The 17,665-nt window shown below is 35.2% G+C and overlaps 1 protein-coding gene across 4 annotated transcripts in view; it reads right to left on the bottom strand.

Annotated features, from left to right (window-relative positions):
• The window catches only part of Pde11 (Phosphodiesterase 11), a 251,591-nt gene extending 235,887 nt beyond the window's left edge, over window positions 1–15,704 (bottom strand). For 2 of the 4 annotated variants that reach the window (XM_067768642.1, XM_067768644.1), the window contains exons 1-2: window positions 15,050–15,704; window positions 6,565–7,022 (exon numbers count right to left, since the gene is read on the bottom strand). The gene's annotated coding sequence lies outside the window, so the exon portion shown is untranslated. The remainder of the gene's footprint in view (window positions 1–6,564; window positions 7,023–15,049) is intronic. The other 2 variants (XM_067768643.1, XM_067768645.1) reach the window with 2 other exon arrangements.
• Between the last annotated feature and the right edge of the window lie 1,961 nt (window positions 15,705–17,665).

The raw sequence follows: 17,665 nt of genomic DNA, 5'->3' as shown, positions 1-17,665 counted from the left end.
CCGTCAGCTACTCTCTGAGCACTCCCCGTCAGCTTCTTCTAAGCACATATGTAAGCATTCGCATGCAACGGTCATTGTTCCAATTTAAATTGATATCAGAGAAAAAATACAGAAGTAATTGAACTCGAAATCTCCAACATTCATACTTCATACTAGTGTAAAGGCAGATGACCCTATCCACTCAACCATATGAATGCCTATCCGTCGGAAGTTTCATTAGACGACTAAGCCATTTAGGCGGGCGAGTATGTTTAAGTGAATTAAGCTATGAGCATTTTTTTCCTTCGTGTGTTTCATTAACCATTAAGCGCTTTGTTAATTCTCAACTTTTTGGGAAATATTCTAAAGACATAGTTTAAACCGCGTTTTTTTGATCGCAAAATTCGTTGGCATGGCTGCGTGCTCCTCAGAGCCCAAGTGCTTGCCCCAGTGAATACATTTAAGGCTAACTAGCGGGGTTTTTTCACAGTGAAATGAGGAAGCTTTCCCCTCAGAGGTATAAGTGCTCACCCTCAATTTAATGCATATAGGGTGTAACAGGTGCTTAGTACCCTCTGCTCTTCTAAAAGAACAATATACAAAAAAAAATAATATATAGTCCAGTAAAATATAATAATAAAATTATTGCGAATCACTAAAGCTTAGATATAGAGTAGATCTATTATAATTTCTGTGTATGAAAAAAAATTATGTATGGCCCACTTCGACCTTTTGGCCCACTATGGTGTTGAGTTTTTTTATTTTTTTACTACTTATGTAACCCAATACAAACAAATCTACAAGAAACACTATTTTGCGTCAACGCCTCTTTTTCGCACAAGCAGAACGCGTCTGAGATAAATTAGTTGCAATTAGATGTGCGAAATTACTCGTTTCTTGAAAACAAATAAACAAACAAACAATTACTGTAGTGATATATGTACATAAATATATAGATAGCTAAATATGTAAGTTTTGGCACCCTGTAGGAAATTAAGCTAGTTCGTATAATGTGGTCGCTTATGAGATCACTTTGGAATCATTTAGGAACTATATCTTGTTCATGTCGTAATTTATCAGCTCTTTTCAAGGCTATTTCGGTATTTGACTACTTATTTCAGAATAATTTCGTTACGTTTCACTGGATCATTTTGAGATCAATTGCGAGATCATTTCTTGATTGTTTTTTTAATCAATGCGGAGTTATTCCAAGCTCATTTCGAATATAAAGATCACACTTTTTTCTTTCATGTCATTAAGTGGCAATTCTACTCAACGTCATTATCAAGTGGCAATGCAATATCAAATCACAAAAGGCCACACAAACTTCGATAGCAGAAATTTCACATACCTCTGATGACTGCACATCAGTGTACAAATTTGTATGACTCAAAGAATGTTAACACATCAGCTCGTTAATCAATAATGCAAATCTTATCCTATGGTTTTATGGACTTGTCTAGGAAATGCGTTTCACTTAAGTACAAAATGTCTGCTTTATACTCAAACTCATGAACAAAGAGAGTAGATGAATGCAATTCACTGTAAATATTTGCTTATTATTGACTCATGGTTGAATAGTCAGCAATTACAGCAAACACTACTAAACAACGGTACATTTAGCTATGTCAATATAAAACAAGTCATAAAAACAATTTTATAGCAATCTTTTATGACGAATTTTTTACGCAGATCGCGATCCTTTGTGTAGTGGTTAAGCAGGCCAAACCAAGCAAAGCAGCTTTTCATAATCAAGCGATGAGCTGAAAGAAAGGTGAAAATCATTTAAGCGCTCTTAGGCAGCTGCAGCTTAATAAATGAAGTATAATGTTATTTCAACAGCTGACATTCATTTAAACAAAATAAAACGCTAAAAGCTGTTGAGTGTGCTTCGAAGTAAAATTTTGCTTAGAAACGTGTGAAAAATTGGCGGTGAAATATAATAACGTGGTTGTACAAAATATTTGCATGAATGGCATAGTTGCGATCAGTGGTGAGCCGTCAGCCCGAACCATACATCTACTTATACTGGGTTCGCGGTCGTAATAAGATAAAAAGTAACGAGAAAGCCGATAAGTTGGCACACGACATAGCTGTCGCAATCTATTGGGAAGAAATCGCAAGGAGACAGGAGTTACATATGATCCATCAAGCAAGAAAGGCGTGTACAAAAGCGCGGGGCTGCAAAATTTATAAGGTCACTAGCAGACCCGTCAGACGTTGTTCTGCCCTAAATTTGGTATATATACATAAATTTTAATAAGCTTTTTCCGTCTAACTCTGCTTCCCCCCCCCACTTTTTATACTCAGTTGAGCAGAGCTCACAGAGTATATTAGGTTTGATTGGATAACGGTTGGTTGTACATATATAAATGGATCGAGATAGATATAGACTTCCATATATCAAAATAATCAGGATCGAAAAAAAATTTGATTCAGCCATGTCCGTCCGTCCGTCCGTCGGTCCGTTAACACGATAACTTGAGTAAATTTTGAGGTATCTTGATGAAATTTGGTATGTAGATTCCTGAGCACTCATCTCAGATCGCTATTTAAAATGAACGATATCGGACTATAACCACGCCCACTTTTTCGATATCGAAAATTTCGAAAAACCGAAAAAGTGCGATAATTCATTACAAAAGACCGATAAAGCGACGAAACTTGGTAGATGAGTTGAACTTATGACGGAAAATAGAAAATTAGTAAAATTTTGGACAATGGGCGTGGCACCGCCCACTTTTAAAAGAAGGTAATTTAAAAATTTGCAAGCTGTAATTTGGCAGTCGTTGAAGATATCATGATGAAATTTGGCAGGAACGTTACACTTATTACTATATGTACGCTTAATAAAAATTAGCAAAATCGGAGAAGGACCACGCCCACTTTTAAAAAAAAAATTTTTTTAAAGTAAAATTTTAACAAAAAATTTAATATCTTTACAGTATATAAGTAAATTATGTCAAGATTCAACTCCAGTAATGATATGGTGCAACAAAATACAAAAATAAAAGAAAATCTAAAAATGGGCGTGGCTCCGCCCTTTTTCATTTAATTTGTCTAGGATACTTTTAACGCCATAAGTCGAACAAAAATTAACCAATCCTTTTGAAATTTGGTAGAGGCATAGATTTTATGGCGTTAACTGTTTTCTGTGAAAATGGGCGAAATCGGTTAATGCCACGCCCAGTTTTTATACACAGTCGTCCGTCTGTCCTTCCGCATGGCCGTTAACACGATAACTTCAGCAAAAATCGATATATCTTTACTAAACTCAGTTCACGTACTTATCTGAACTCACTTTATCTTGGTATGAAAAATGAACGAAATCCGACTATGACCACGCCCACTTTTTCGATATCGAAAATTACGACAATTGAAAAAAATGCCATAATTCTATACCAAATACGAAAAAAGGAATGAAACATGGTAAGGTAATTGGATTGTTTTATTGACGCGAAATATAACTTTAGAAAAAACTTTATAAAATGGTTGTGACACCTACCATATTAAGTAGAAGAAAATGAAAAAGTTCTGCAGGGCGAAATAAAAAACGCTTAAAATCTTGGCAGGTATTACATATATAAATAAATTAGCGGTATCCAACACATGATGTTCTGGGTCACCCTGGTCCACATTTTGGTCGATATCTGGAAAACGCCTTCACATATACAACTACCACCACTCCCTTTTAAAACTCTCATTAATACCTTTAATTTGATACCCATATCGTACAAACTCATTCTAGAGTCACCCCTGGTCCACCTTTATGGCGATATTTCGAAAAGGCGAACACCTATACAACGAAGGCCCACTCCCTTTTAAAAATACTCATTAATACCTTTCATTTGATACCCATATCGTACAAACAAAGTCTAGAGTCACCCCTGGTCCAGAAAGGCCCACTCCCTCTTAAAATACTCATTAACTCCTTTCGTTTGATACCCATATTGCACAAACGAATTCTAGAGTCACCCCTGGCCCACCTTTTTGGCGATATCTCGAAACGGCGTCCACCTATGGAACTAAGGATTACTCCCTTTTCAAATACTCATTAACACCTTTCATTTGATACCATATCGTACAAACGCATTCTAGAGTCACACCTGGTCCATCTTTATGGCGATATCTCGAAAAGGCGTCCACCTATAGAACTAAGGCCCACTCCCTCTTAAAATACTCATTAACACCTTTCATTTGATACCCATATCGTACAAACGCATTCTAGAGTCACACCTGGTCCACCTTTATGGCGATATCTCGAGGGTCCACCTATAGAACAGAGCCCCACGCTCTTTTAAAATAATCATTAACACCTTTCATTTGATACCCATATCATACAAACAAATTCTAAAGTCACCCCTGGTCCACCTTTATGGCGATATCTCGAAAAGGCGAACGCCTATAGAACGAAGGCCCACTCCCTTTTAAAAATACGCATTAACACCTTTCATTTGATACCCATATCGTACAAACAAAGTCTAGAGTCACCCCTGGTCCACCTTTATTGCGATACCTCGAAAATGCGTCCACCTATAGAACTAAGGCCCACTCCCTCTTAAAATACTCATTAACTCCTTTCGTTTGATACCCATATTGCACAAACGAATTCTAGAGTCACCCCTGGCCCACCTTTATGGCGATATCTCGAAACGGCGTCCACCTATAGAACTAAGGCCCACTCCCTTTTAAAATACTCATTAATACCTTTCATTTGATACCCATATCGTACAAACGCATTCTAGAGTCAACCCTGATCCACCTTTATGGCTATATCCCTGAATGGAGTCCACCTATAGAACTATGGCCCACTCCCTCATAAAATATTCTTTAATGCCTTTCATTTGATACACATGTCATACAAACACATTCCAGGGTTTCCCTCGGTTCATTTTTGTACATGGTTATTTTCCCTTATGTTGTCACCATAGATCTCAACTGAGTACGTAATGTTCGGTTACACCCGAACTTAACCTTCCTTACTTGTTCTTCATCCTTTTATTCACTCCTTCCTCCGTCTTTTCGCTTCATCTATCTCTATCTTCGTCTCACTCTATCTCTTTCTCAATCTCCTTCTCCTTCCATCTTTTCTCTTCTCTCAAGTTTTTCCCATTCTTCTTCATTACTTATTGCCAGGCAAATCGAATAGGACGTATGTAAATAGTTATATGGGTATTATTAATTCATGTCTTTATTTCGGCTTCGCATGTATATTTATCAGTTTTGCCAGGTTCATGCGACTAAATTGGATATCACAATGAAAATTACTTTAAAGTTCTCAGCAACAGCTTCCATTTGATATCCCTATTACACACACATTCTAGGGGTATCCGGGTCCAGGTTTTGGCCTATATCTTGAGACCCTAGTCACCCAGCGGTATAAAAATTACTCTGTACTAAAGCACTCATCAACAGCTTTCATTTGTTATCCATATTCTATAAACACATTCTAGGAGTACCCGCGTCCACGTTTTCGCTTATATCTCGAGACCCTAGTTACCCGCGGGCACGAAAACTACCCCGTATCAAAGTACTCATAAACAGTTTCCATCTGATACCCATATTGTACAAACATATCCCAGGATTACCCAGGTCCACGTTTTGATCTCAAGACCCTAGACAGAACGGGATAAAGATTATCCTATGTCTGTCTCCTGGTTGGTGGAGGGGTAGCTCCGCCAATTTTCAGCCAAATATGTTCATCCGTTCCTTCCTCTTCAATCACTCTTTACCTATTAAAAAAAAGCGCATCAAAATCCGTTGCGTATTTTTAAAGGTTTAGGCATTCAAAGGGACATAGGGACAGAAAAAGCAACTTTATTTATACTATGTAGTGATGTACATCCATACATACCTATACACCTACGCCCGAAGTTAAATAACGCAGCGAATTCTATATATGTACGTGTATGTGTCGCATCATGCCTCACACAAAAGCAATTACCGCGTACAGTACACAGCAAACAACCACACAAACACATTTTTTGGTAAAAATGTTACTTTTGTTTAAACAATTTGGCTGATATAAGAAAGGAATCAAGGAATTTTTTGTTGCAAATCGAAGGTAAATATTTCAGTTTTACTGAAAAGTAGAATTTTTTAAATCCATCCATCCGTTTATGAGTTATAGCTGTGTAAACAAAGATTTTATGATTTTTTACTACATTTTGGCAATTTGCCACGCCCCTATAATATATATCTTCAAATTATATTAACTGTACCATCTCACGTAGCTAAGCTTTCAAATGCAAAAAACCGTTTTAAAATCGGAGCATTCTGTGTGAAGTTATGTGCATACATGGTATTTAGCGACTTTATTTTATAAGATTTATAGATAGATGTGCAAATCCTACGATATTATACGCACAATTGGCTCGTATCTCTAAAGAGAGAATACTTAAGGCTCACGATGGGCATCATGTACGTATCAACAAAAATTGTGCTCGCTGAAATCGCCCAATGGCATGCGCATACATATGTTGTATATGGAAATCAAATAAATTGAAAAAATATGAAATCTACGATCATTGGGTAGAGTTGCCATCTTAAATTAATTATCTATTGAAATAAAAAATTCAGGCTTACCTTTCTTCCTTGTTGATCGTTGTCAGACACTTTCAGAGTGATTTTCTTATTGCAAAATTCAAAACTCTCTACTCTTGGATTATTTATTTTCTGCAAACTTTTCAAATACTTTTACACTTTTTTAATTTTCTTCTTCTTTTCAAAAATAACACTGTTGGATAACTTTTTTTTTACTTTACTTTTATTAAAGCTTAAAAAACATTAAAAGCATAATTTTATAAAAACGTATTGAGTTTCAAAACAGAGCAAGTTTCTTTTTCCTCAGAATAGTTTATTATTTTATAACAACAAATATCTGCTAAGCCGCAGCAATTGAGTTAGATTTATTTTGATTTACGTAGGTTAATATTTCTTAGCTACTTTGTTACTAATCATAAAGCCTTTCTCTATTTATTTAACTTGAAAAATATCGAGTTGTTTATTAAACTTTCACTGCCTCGCCACGTGAATGCAAAAATCTGTAAATAGAATAACACAATTATAGCAATCTCAATAAATGAAAGTCGTTTGGCGAAAAATTCAAAATAATTCAAAAGTAAATTCACAAAATACTAACTACACAATAAAATGAGTACAACAGCGGATTAGGGGGATTAGAATATAACCGCGCAGGTATGCCTGTCATAAGAGATGACTAAAATACCCAAAGGATTCAAGGGGTCACCAGCGCAGTTTATAAATTCTCCAACCCAATGGTCAACCTCATCTATCAGTGGCAAATCCTGTTTCTTTAGCAGCGGAGGCTCGCGCAACCACAAGTTCCTCATGCAACTAGGAGGACCTAGAAAGGGTAAAAGTCAAGTTGAGGGGTCGACTGCTAATACGCTACCAAAAATATCGAAAGAGGTGTCAAAACCGCGTTTTGACCTCGACAACAATAATCCGAAGGCGAACAAGAAACATTTTATCTCTGGCTGGAGATATTTGCAATTGAAATTGGCGATTTTAATGTGGTTGTTGTAATGTTGTAGTACCCACAAAAAAAATTGTGAACATAAGTGTTTTGCGCGGATATAGTTTTGGTCTCCAAACCGGTGTTGGACCAACCCAGGGTAATATTTTATAAGCGTGCCCGAAGGCCGCCAACGCAGAAAGGTGTTGTGCCCAAAATTACTATGGATACCACCCCCGGTTTCGGAAGGACTCGCGGGTCATTTTTCGGTTTTTCGTTAATATCTTTTGAACGAGTTAAAACTTTTGTTTTTCGTCTTCGATTATTAATACTGTAGTCAAGACGCGTTGATTGACACCTCTCTCCATATATTTTTGGAAGCGTATTAGCAGTCAACCCCTCAACTAAACTATTACCCTAGAGAGTTCAATTTGGTTATATTAAATCGTTCCCGAGAAGGTCGGGCTTGTACCTTAATGGTGCTTGTTACCGGAACCTATCGAAAGGACCATCAACATCGATAACACACCCCGAAATCCACGGGGAGTAAAGATACGCTCCACTCGCTACAACAACAACAACAGTTTCACAGAGAATACGAATATAGTAAGAATAACATGAAACAACAGTAGTCACCCAACTGCTACATCGTACATGATGGACGTTGTTCAGACTCAAAGTAATTTTATATTTAAATTTGCAGCCAACTTCAATGGTGCCAAAACTTACTGGTTTTAAAAAATTTTACTTTTCCAAAAAAGGAATTGGTCTTAAAAGTTCATTAGTTCTACAAGACTGGAAGACTGGCGTCGGAAAACTAAATCATTCCAAAAAGTTGCCAATTTAAAAAAAAAATTATTTACAAATACCATAACGGTTTCTAAAAGCACCCAGTTTTAAAACGTAACCGCTTCCAAACCTTAGCCGGAAAGGAAAGACGTAACACGTTGCAAAAATAAAAGTTTTTGAAAAATATATAAAATAAATATATAACCGTCTTTATAAAAGTGACCGATTCCAGAAAAAAGAACTGGTTTCGAAAATTTACACGGTTTTTAAATGAGTGTCTGCTTTCATAAAAGATACCGATTCGAAACAACTCAATTGTTCCGACAAAGTAGAGCTTACGATTTCTTCTCGAACACAAGCGAGATTTTTGAGACCAGAGAAATCGATAACTCGACTTCTCGCGAGATTCTCGTGTGTCGAAGTACTCGTAAATCTCGCCAGCTTCCCGACAGTCTTACTTAATCGCTGAACGGACAGTATTTAAGCACTTGGTTTTTTTACTTGTGACTTTTTTGTTGATTATATTGCTTCAATGACATTTAACTCAAAACATATTTATTATACATATAATTTTGTTCGCCATATTTTATTTTTCAACGAGACATCAAGAACACGGCTTCTCGCGAGATCATCGAATCTCGAATTACTCGTTAGTATTGCGAGTTTTTCGAATCTCGAATTACTCGCAATACTCGCGATCTTCTCGACTTTCAATTCAGTCGCTGCATTGGATATATTCTATACATTTCGGTATTTTTTACTTGTGGATTTGCGGACATTTTGGCTTGTGCTCCAGAAGAAATCGTAAGCTCTATATAAAACAGCCAATGAATCGATTAAGATGAATGTCGAGAAGCTCGCGAGCCTTACGAGAAATTCGAGATTCGAGAATCTCGCGAGCCTTACGAGTCATTCGAGATTAGAGAATCTCGCGAGACTTACGAGCAATTCGAGATTCGAGAATCTCGCGAGAAGGCGAGACTCTCGAGAAATCTCTTCTTGAACATGTTCGAGATATCGTAAGCTCTACGACAAAGCAGTTTGACCGTATCCAAAACATTAGAAAATAATAACTTTTATGATTCCGGTACAAAAAAAAACACTTTATAATTAGTATTTCGGCTGAGCCACCCTAACGCATATAAATATTTACCAGCCATTTATTTAAGTACAACATGAGCATAAGCTGAATTTTTTTGTTCTTTTAACGTCATATTTTTCAATTTTATTTTTTTATAATTTATGACTTTTCAGGTTCAGTAACACAATTTGCTTTGTTTCCTCTCAAACTAATTAATGCTAAGTCTGCTTTCGTTGACGCATTCGCATCAAAAAAATTCTCAAATTTTATTTCATTTTCATATTTGCTTTCTAAATTCTTCTTTATATTCTCTTTAGTGCGTTTATATTCATATTGCCAACTGTATACATAAGGAACTATAAATTAAAAATTTAATCGGAAAACAGTGGGTTGTTTGTTATAAAAAAAAATTTCCAATGTCCAAAAAATTGGGTTGAGCCACTTCTGTACGTATCTCTGTACGAACACGGGCTTATCTGGGCCCAGGGTGAACTGTTATTGAAATTGGGAGATAAATTCGCTCACATTTTTTATATCTTACATTTGGAACAATGGAAAAATTGATATCTTCCCCCTGTCACTCTTCATCCAAACCTCGTCCACTTTTTCTTCCATTTATATTTATTATTCCTATATACGATTCCCTTTATCTCCATTCTCTTCTCATTCCACCTCTTCTCCCATTTCCGAACTCACTACTCAACCTATTCCCACTCTCACTCCCACAACCACTCCAACTATTACTCTTACTCTCATTCTGTATCAGTCTTACTTACGCCCCCACTCTCACTTCCACTTGCACCTCCTCTCCAACTCTCACTCTCACTCCTACTCCCGCACTTAATTAAATGTATACTTATTATACTTATATTCCACTTCAATAGTGATATACTAGAGTTAAGCACGAAAATTCCAAAAATGTTTTCAAATAAGCAAAAACATCCCCCTCCCCTTTTCCCTGCCATTATATGAAATCACTTTTTTTAAGTTATTTGCTATTAAGCTATAACGCAACGTAAGGGACAAAAATTCCGGTAGATGGCCCACGGTTCCGGAAAGTTATGAAATGCCTGCTAAACAAGGAACTTTACGCTTGATTTTTAAGTATCTACCAGATGAGCTGGTTACTTTAAACCTTGAATTGCGAATGATAGGTGTTAGACGAAAGTTTTCCACTAGGTGGTGCACTGATCAAGACATTACGAAAACTCCTTAAAAATCTTTGGAATATTTTGAATTTCAAATAACTCCCCGGTAAGCTGAATACTTGAAATTTAGAACATAGTAATTGAGTGTGTTTACTGAAAATCTACAGCTAGGTATATAAAGTTTGGTTCCGCCGAACTTGGACTTCCTTGCATGTTTTTTTTTTTTTTTTTTTTTGTTAATTTTAGGCTGCCAAAAATTTCGATTTTCTGGTTTTGCAGGTTTTAATTGTATGAATATCTTTGAACTCTTGTTAGAAACTTATTTACATATATAAATAATATGTACAGCAGGGAATACAACATAGCAGTGGCAATTATTTCAAATCAAATAAATCCTTTTACTTTTATTTTCGATACATTATATTTATTTTATATGCAACTAATCTTAAAAACTTTTCGAACAAATTCGAAAGCTAGAGAAAATTATACGAAAATTTCAAAATTCATGTTTGGAGTTATCTCGTTCTGTTTTGAGCACGGGGCTTTGTAGCAAAGAAAGTGCTAGGAATATGCAAGTCATATTCTCTCAAAATTTGTTTTGCTTATTTTTTTTACCGACACACAGGTTTTTTTTTCTTCATATAAAGTGTGAAAAAAAAAATTTTTTAATTCGAAATTTTTTTAAAAACTCTTTTCGAATATTTTTTAAAAACGTTTTCGGAATAGTTCGCATAGTTATAGTTACAAAATTCATAAAAGTTCTACTTAATTTGATCAGCTTTGTATCAGTGTACGTGGTGCGTCTGATTTCATAATCTGTGCTTCCTACATACCGCCGGCAAGCGCTGACGCCATCTATAAAATGCACGTGGACAACATTGTAGGCTTAGTTTCTAAGAATTCTAATTGTAATTTCTGCATTCTGGGTGACTTTAATTTAAGTAATTTAGAGTGGATTTCCTGTGATAACAACTTTACATTCCTTCCAAAAACTGTTATTAGTTTTCCAGAGTCTTACGTAGTCGACAACATGGCAAGCTTAGATCTTTCTCGGGTTAACCATTTTTCCAATAGTCTTTCTAGATATCTTGATCTTATTTTCGTTAATGATAATATAAATTTTTCTATAACCGAATGTTTGGATCCTATTTCTAAGACTACCATTCATCATATTCCTCTTATTATACTTATTGAGTTCTATAATTTTAGAGAAGTTTCGCTTAAAAGTGTTTGTTCAAGTTTCAATTTCAAACATGGAAACTTGCATAATGTTCATTTGGATATAGCTGCCTTAGATTGGGACTCCTTACTTGCTAATATCAATGCTGAGGAATGCTTTGAAGTATTTAGAAATAGAATTCAAACATTCTGTTCAAAACATGTTCCAGTTTTTGGGAAGAAATGCCATAGGATACCATGGTATACATCGAAATTAAAGAGGTTAAAGTATCTAAGAAACAAATTTTACAAAAAGTACAAGTCTTCTAACTCTGTTTCTCATAAAGAAAAATTTCACCGCTATCGCAAAGAATTTAAATCCCTAAATAAGGACTTATACCGAGATTATGTTCATAATTTTGAATCTGACATCAAGCAAACTCCAAAGTCTTTTTGGCGTTTTGTTAAATCCAAAAGAATGTGTTCTAGCATACCACCGGATGTGTTCTACAATGGAACCAGTGCATCCTCCCCGCAAGAGGCTGCTAATCTTTTTGCTGACTTTTTCAGCTCTAATTCTGAGTCGTCGTCTGGGCCGTTGGATGACAACTATTTCCCAGATACCAAATCACCAATTAATTTTGGATCACTTTCCCTATCGCTTGATGATGTGCTCGATGGTATTCTGCATATTAAGTCGTCTACGAGTTCGGATGTTGATGGTTTCTCATCTTACCTTTTCAAAAACTGCACTGCTGTTGCTTATCCTCTTATGATAATTTTTAATAAATCACTTCATTCGGGTGTTTTTATTGATGCCTGGAAATTTACCTCTATCACGCCTGTTTTCAAAAGGGGTAATAAAAATGATATTGCCAGCTACAGGCCAATTTCAAAATTTTTAACCGTATCTAAATTGTTTGAATATATTGTCAAGCAAAAGATGTTTTTTTGCATCAAGAGATATATTTCTATCAACCAACATGGCTTCATGTCTGGTCGATCCATGGTTACCAACCTTGCCGTGTTTTCTGAATTCTGTACATCTGCTTTTAATGATCACCTGCAAATTTACACCATTTATACTGACTTTTCCAAAGCCTTTGACAAAGTGAGTCACACACTTTTAGTTGAAAAGTTGGCGCATCTGGGCTTTCACTCTACTTTTCTATCTTGGATAAAATCGTACCTTTCTTCTCGGCACTGCATTGTAGTTGTTGACAATTTATCATCTTATAACTTTATTGCCTCCTCTGGTGTGCCTCAAGATAGCATTCTGGGACCCTTACTCTTTATCATTTTTATTTATGATATTTGTGAGTGTTTTACATTCTCAAATTTTCTGCTATACGCTGACGATCTTAAAATTTATTCCTCTGTTCGTTCTCTGTCTGATTCACCTAGAATTCAGAATGATTTAAACAACGTTGTTTTGTGGTGTGAAAAAAATCGACTTCTTCTTAATGTTAGTAAATGTTTCCATGTGTCCTTTGCGAAGTCTCGTTCCTCTATTCCCACCTCCTATTCCATTGGCAACTCTAATCTATACGCCCTGAATGAAATATCCGACCTGGGTGTTATTTTCGATGCTAAGTTTTCATTCTTGAGCCATATCAATAGCACTATAGCAAAATCGTATGCTATGCTTGCTTTCATTCGTCGGTTTAGTTCGGACTTTAGTGATCCGTATACGCTGAAGCTCTTATACACGTCACTTGTTCGCTCCAAACTTGAGTATGCGGTCTTCATTTGGAGACCATATTTTGATTGTCATATCAAACGACTTGAACGTGTTCAGAAGGTGTTTTTGCACTATGCTCTACGCTCATTAATTTTTATAGACCAAATTCCACCATATATTGCCAGATGCAAATTAATCAACCTGAAATCGTTAAACTCCAGAAGAACTATTCTCTCCCTCTCTACAGTGTTCGACATTATAAATGGTATAATAGATTGCCCTCTTTTACTTCAACGTATATTTTTCCATGTCCCGTAGCGTTGTCTAAGGAATAACGATCTTTTTTCCTTAAAATAAGTCAGAAATACTTATGCTAGCAATGCACCTATCTATAGAGCTTTAAGGGAACTTAACACTCCATCGGGTTCTTTTACCTCTGATTTATTTAGCTCTAAGGCCAAATTTGTAGCTTCACTACTTGTAAGTTTTGATTAATGTTGTAATTTTATAATCGTGTAATATTTATATTGATCACTTAACATTTATTATTTATACTAAGCACAAAAAAAAAAATCCAAAGTTTTGTCATTAGTCTGTAAGTGCACTCTCGTCATGTATGACTACAAATAAATAAATAAAAATAAATAAATAAATAAATAAAAATAAATAAATAAATAAAAATAAATTTACAATAGAAAGAAAGAGCTTAATTGCCTGCTATTCTTCTGTTCGCTGCTGTACATGGGAATGCAAAAACTTTTATTTCTTTTTTTCGCTTCATATGCACCCCAATTTCAAAATGTTTATGGTATTAATTAGGCTTGGGGATCTATTGAACTAAAGAACGAAAGAACTAGATCTTTTAATTGAACTAGTTCGCTAGTTCGTTCAGTAAAGTGCACTAAACTTTTATATGGCAACCTTGCAAATTAAAATTTCAAAATATAGGTATGACAACTCACTTCTTTGTCAAAATTAAAACAGCTGATCGAATCTCGCGATGTTTAACGCCATATCGTCATTTTGTAAAGTTTTACAATTTATTTTAGAGGTTTAATCTTTTAAATGTAGTAGTAAGTGTTTCCATTTTGCCCTCATAAATTTAACTAGAAAAATGTGTGTTTAACATGCCAACCTAATAAAACCGCACTGCGTTTTTTTAGCGCACGCAAACAACCGGCGTTTTTTGCCCGAACCCAAATAAGCATGCGTTGCGACAATGTAAAGCATGTGTGCAAACGTCAAATCTAAATGTCACGCAGAACAAAAATTGGAAATCGAGTTAGGTTTTCACGCGGCAAATTCAATTTGGGTTGCTCTCATACAAGTTGTATGTGCATGAGACATTTTTAACAGAAAATGACTTGCGTGCGTTTATATTAGGTTGGCATGTAATACATAATGATTTGTTTCAGATGCCAAAGCGAAGTGAAATATGGGAGCACTTCTCAGAAAGTTAAATGCAGGTACTGCCGAATTTCCATAAGTGTTGGCGGTATATATGATGTTTAAATCAGGGAGTCAGTAGATTTGACTTCCAAATTGAACTATGTATTGAACTAGTTCAATTGGTTCAACAATAGTTCAATTAAGTGACCGAACTAAGAGACAAAAGAACTAGTTCGATGGACTGAACGAACTACAAGTGAACTAATCTTTTCATTGAACTAAAAAATCCAACTCTAGTATTCATGATTAGGTACATTTGTAATTCATCTTTTACTTTTTTGACTCACCAATTCGCTTGCTTGCCACCCTCTTCTTTCTTCGCTCACTGATCGATGCAATTCTTGTACTTTAGTAAACTTCAAATTGTGGAGTTACTTCTTTTATTGCTTCTTCTTTGAATAACTTTTTCGTGCTCCACTTCTTCGATGTGGTATGCCCTATTGTACAGCATACATACAAATGAATGTATACTTGAATTCTTTACTAGTTTTTGTTGTTGGATTTTAAACATACATATGTATATGTATTTCATATTTATATTTCCCAATACCAATATTTTTTATTTTCTTTTTATTTTAAATGGATTATCGCTAAAAAGTTCCAACACAAATGTTCATTTATGGCTGGTCTTAGTTGCGATGCGCTTTAAATGATCAAAATAATTTGGGCAAATTGGTGATTGATTTCTTTCTTTTTTTTTCAACTCAAATTTTTGCGACTTCATTAAATTTTATTTTATTTAAATTTTTCACATAATTTTTTTTTTTTTTTTTTTTCAGTAAAAAATTGGTTCACTGCACAATTTCGTATGAAACAAAAAAAATTCACTACACGTACATATTTTGCTTTCTATTGCTTTTCGATTCATCGACGATTTAGTGCCGTTGACGAGTTGTGACCACCACCTGCACTTAACGATTCACGAGCACAAACTGATCGCTCCAATGTGACGGAGGCGAACTGTTGGCGCTTGGGTTTTTGCTATCGCCAACGATTTTGTTGTTTTATTGTTGCTTCGTTAAACGTCAGCTGTCGGTCGGTATCTTTCACTATAACTCGTAACAGTATAGTTGTTTGTATATTTCATTCGTTTTAATCTTTGTTTCATTGTTTTGCCCTTTTCTTTTATTCCCTATTCGTTATATATAGGCGAATGCCATGATTATGAACTTAGGTGCCCCTGTTCCGCAAAAAAAGGCTTGCTTAACCGATATATGTATATGAAAGTGTATGCGTATATATTTAGATACGTCAGTAGATATGTATATCAGAAGAGCGTAGCACATGTCAACAAAGAGCACTCACTTCATATATACTGATTTCAAAAGGAGAGTAGAACATCGAAAGAGATACAGTTGAAATATTATGGTGCATATGCTTTCTCGTTTTTGATAAACGTGACTCTGAGATGAGACTGTGCGTTATCTAGTTTTTAATGAATACTTTTATTTAGGTCATATTGGTGTCATTCCCAGCGGCAGATTTTAATGGAGCGATACCAGATAACGAAACGATTGTTCGCATTTTGAAAACAAAAGCTAATATTCAATACAATTAGAATGTTTTAGCGAGCAAATTGTTTTCCTATACTAAAGCGAATACTATAGCCTTGGTTAGACTTTTAGAAATTTAGTTTGATGCAGACATTTTTTAGTGGTGCGGCAAAACATACAAACAGATAGAGCCACTGAATTGTGTGGAGATAAACGCCGCCGATAAACGCCTCCGCCGCTGCCGATTTTGGTCGATTTTCACACGCCGCCGCCGAATGTCAAAATTATCGGCGCGGCGGCGGCGCACAGTGGAACGAAATTAAAAATTGGGGACTTAGGACTTTAAATGTACATTTTCGTATTCTGTGAACTTTTTCCATAATTTATTGTTATATAACATTTCGTAAAACCTAATTTAAAAAAGTTATGCCACTTTTAGTAACCGGGTTTCATATCGACATACCCTAACGACCATATGTGTACATCTAGGTACTTTTTCCAATTTCCAGCAATTTTGGCTTCACTAAAATAATTTTTACTATTCAGACTGGTTTATTGGTAGACGTGGTACAGCAAGGGCATGGTACAACGAATGATGGAAATACCGATAGCCGATTTTTCGTTGACATTAAAACTACCGCCTCTATAACTGGTGTTAGTGAAAATCTCATTCAAAGATTCTCTACGCCAGAGTAACCATTCGAGTTTACGTCAAACTATATGAATTGTATTACATGCCTTCAAGTGTACATAAAATTTTAGTACACGGTACTTCAATAATAGAGCATTTTGGTTCCATTCCTATCGGAAAGTTGTCCGAAGAAGCCTCTGAATCCAGAAATAAAGATTTAGAGCATACCGTCGAGACCATGCAAGAAAAATTAGTCGCAAAGCCACAAATGAGGACATTTTAGATAATTTGTTAGTTACTTCTGACCCATTTATTTCATCGAAGAGATCGAAACTACGTAGTAAGCATGAGGAAATTTTCGAAGAAGTGAAATCTCTACTACTACCGCAAAACCTCGACTATGATACAGAAAACTAAATATTTTAGTTTCTAAATTTTAATTGGGTACGAATATACATACTACACATGAAACGCAACATTTACTTAAAATAATAAAAATTGTTTTTTTTTTGGTCATATGTATGTGTATATGTAAATTTTAGATTTCATGGACTATTGACCGATCGAATAATTTTTGCTTTTAATTACTCTTATGGTACTAACGAACAAGCTGGAATAGTAAGCATCATATAAAAAAGAAAAAGTTAACGAACAAGCTGGAACAGCTAAATTTTTCATTTGAAAACTATGAATATGAATTATCAAAAATTTTTGTTTTTAAATATTATCCAGAATTAAAAAGTGATACGAAATACTAACATTAAAAAAATAAAAACGAA

The sequence above is a fragment of the Eurosta solidaginis genome, chromosome 2, assembly GCF_040869045.1.
Source record: "Eurosta solidaginis isolate ZX-2024a chromosome 2, ASM4086904v1, whole genome shotgun sequence".
Taxonomy (NCBI): domain Eukaryota; kingdom Metazoa; phylum Arthropoda; class Insecta; order Diptera; family Tephritidae; genus Eurosta; species Eurosta solidaginis.
Note: the sequence above shows the minus strand (reverse complement) of the source record. Positions and strands in the feature narration are given on the sequence as shown.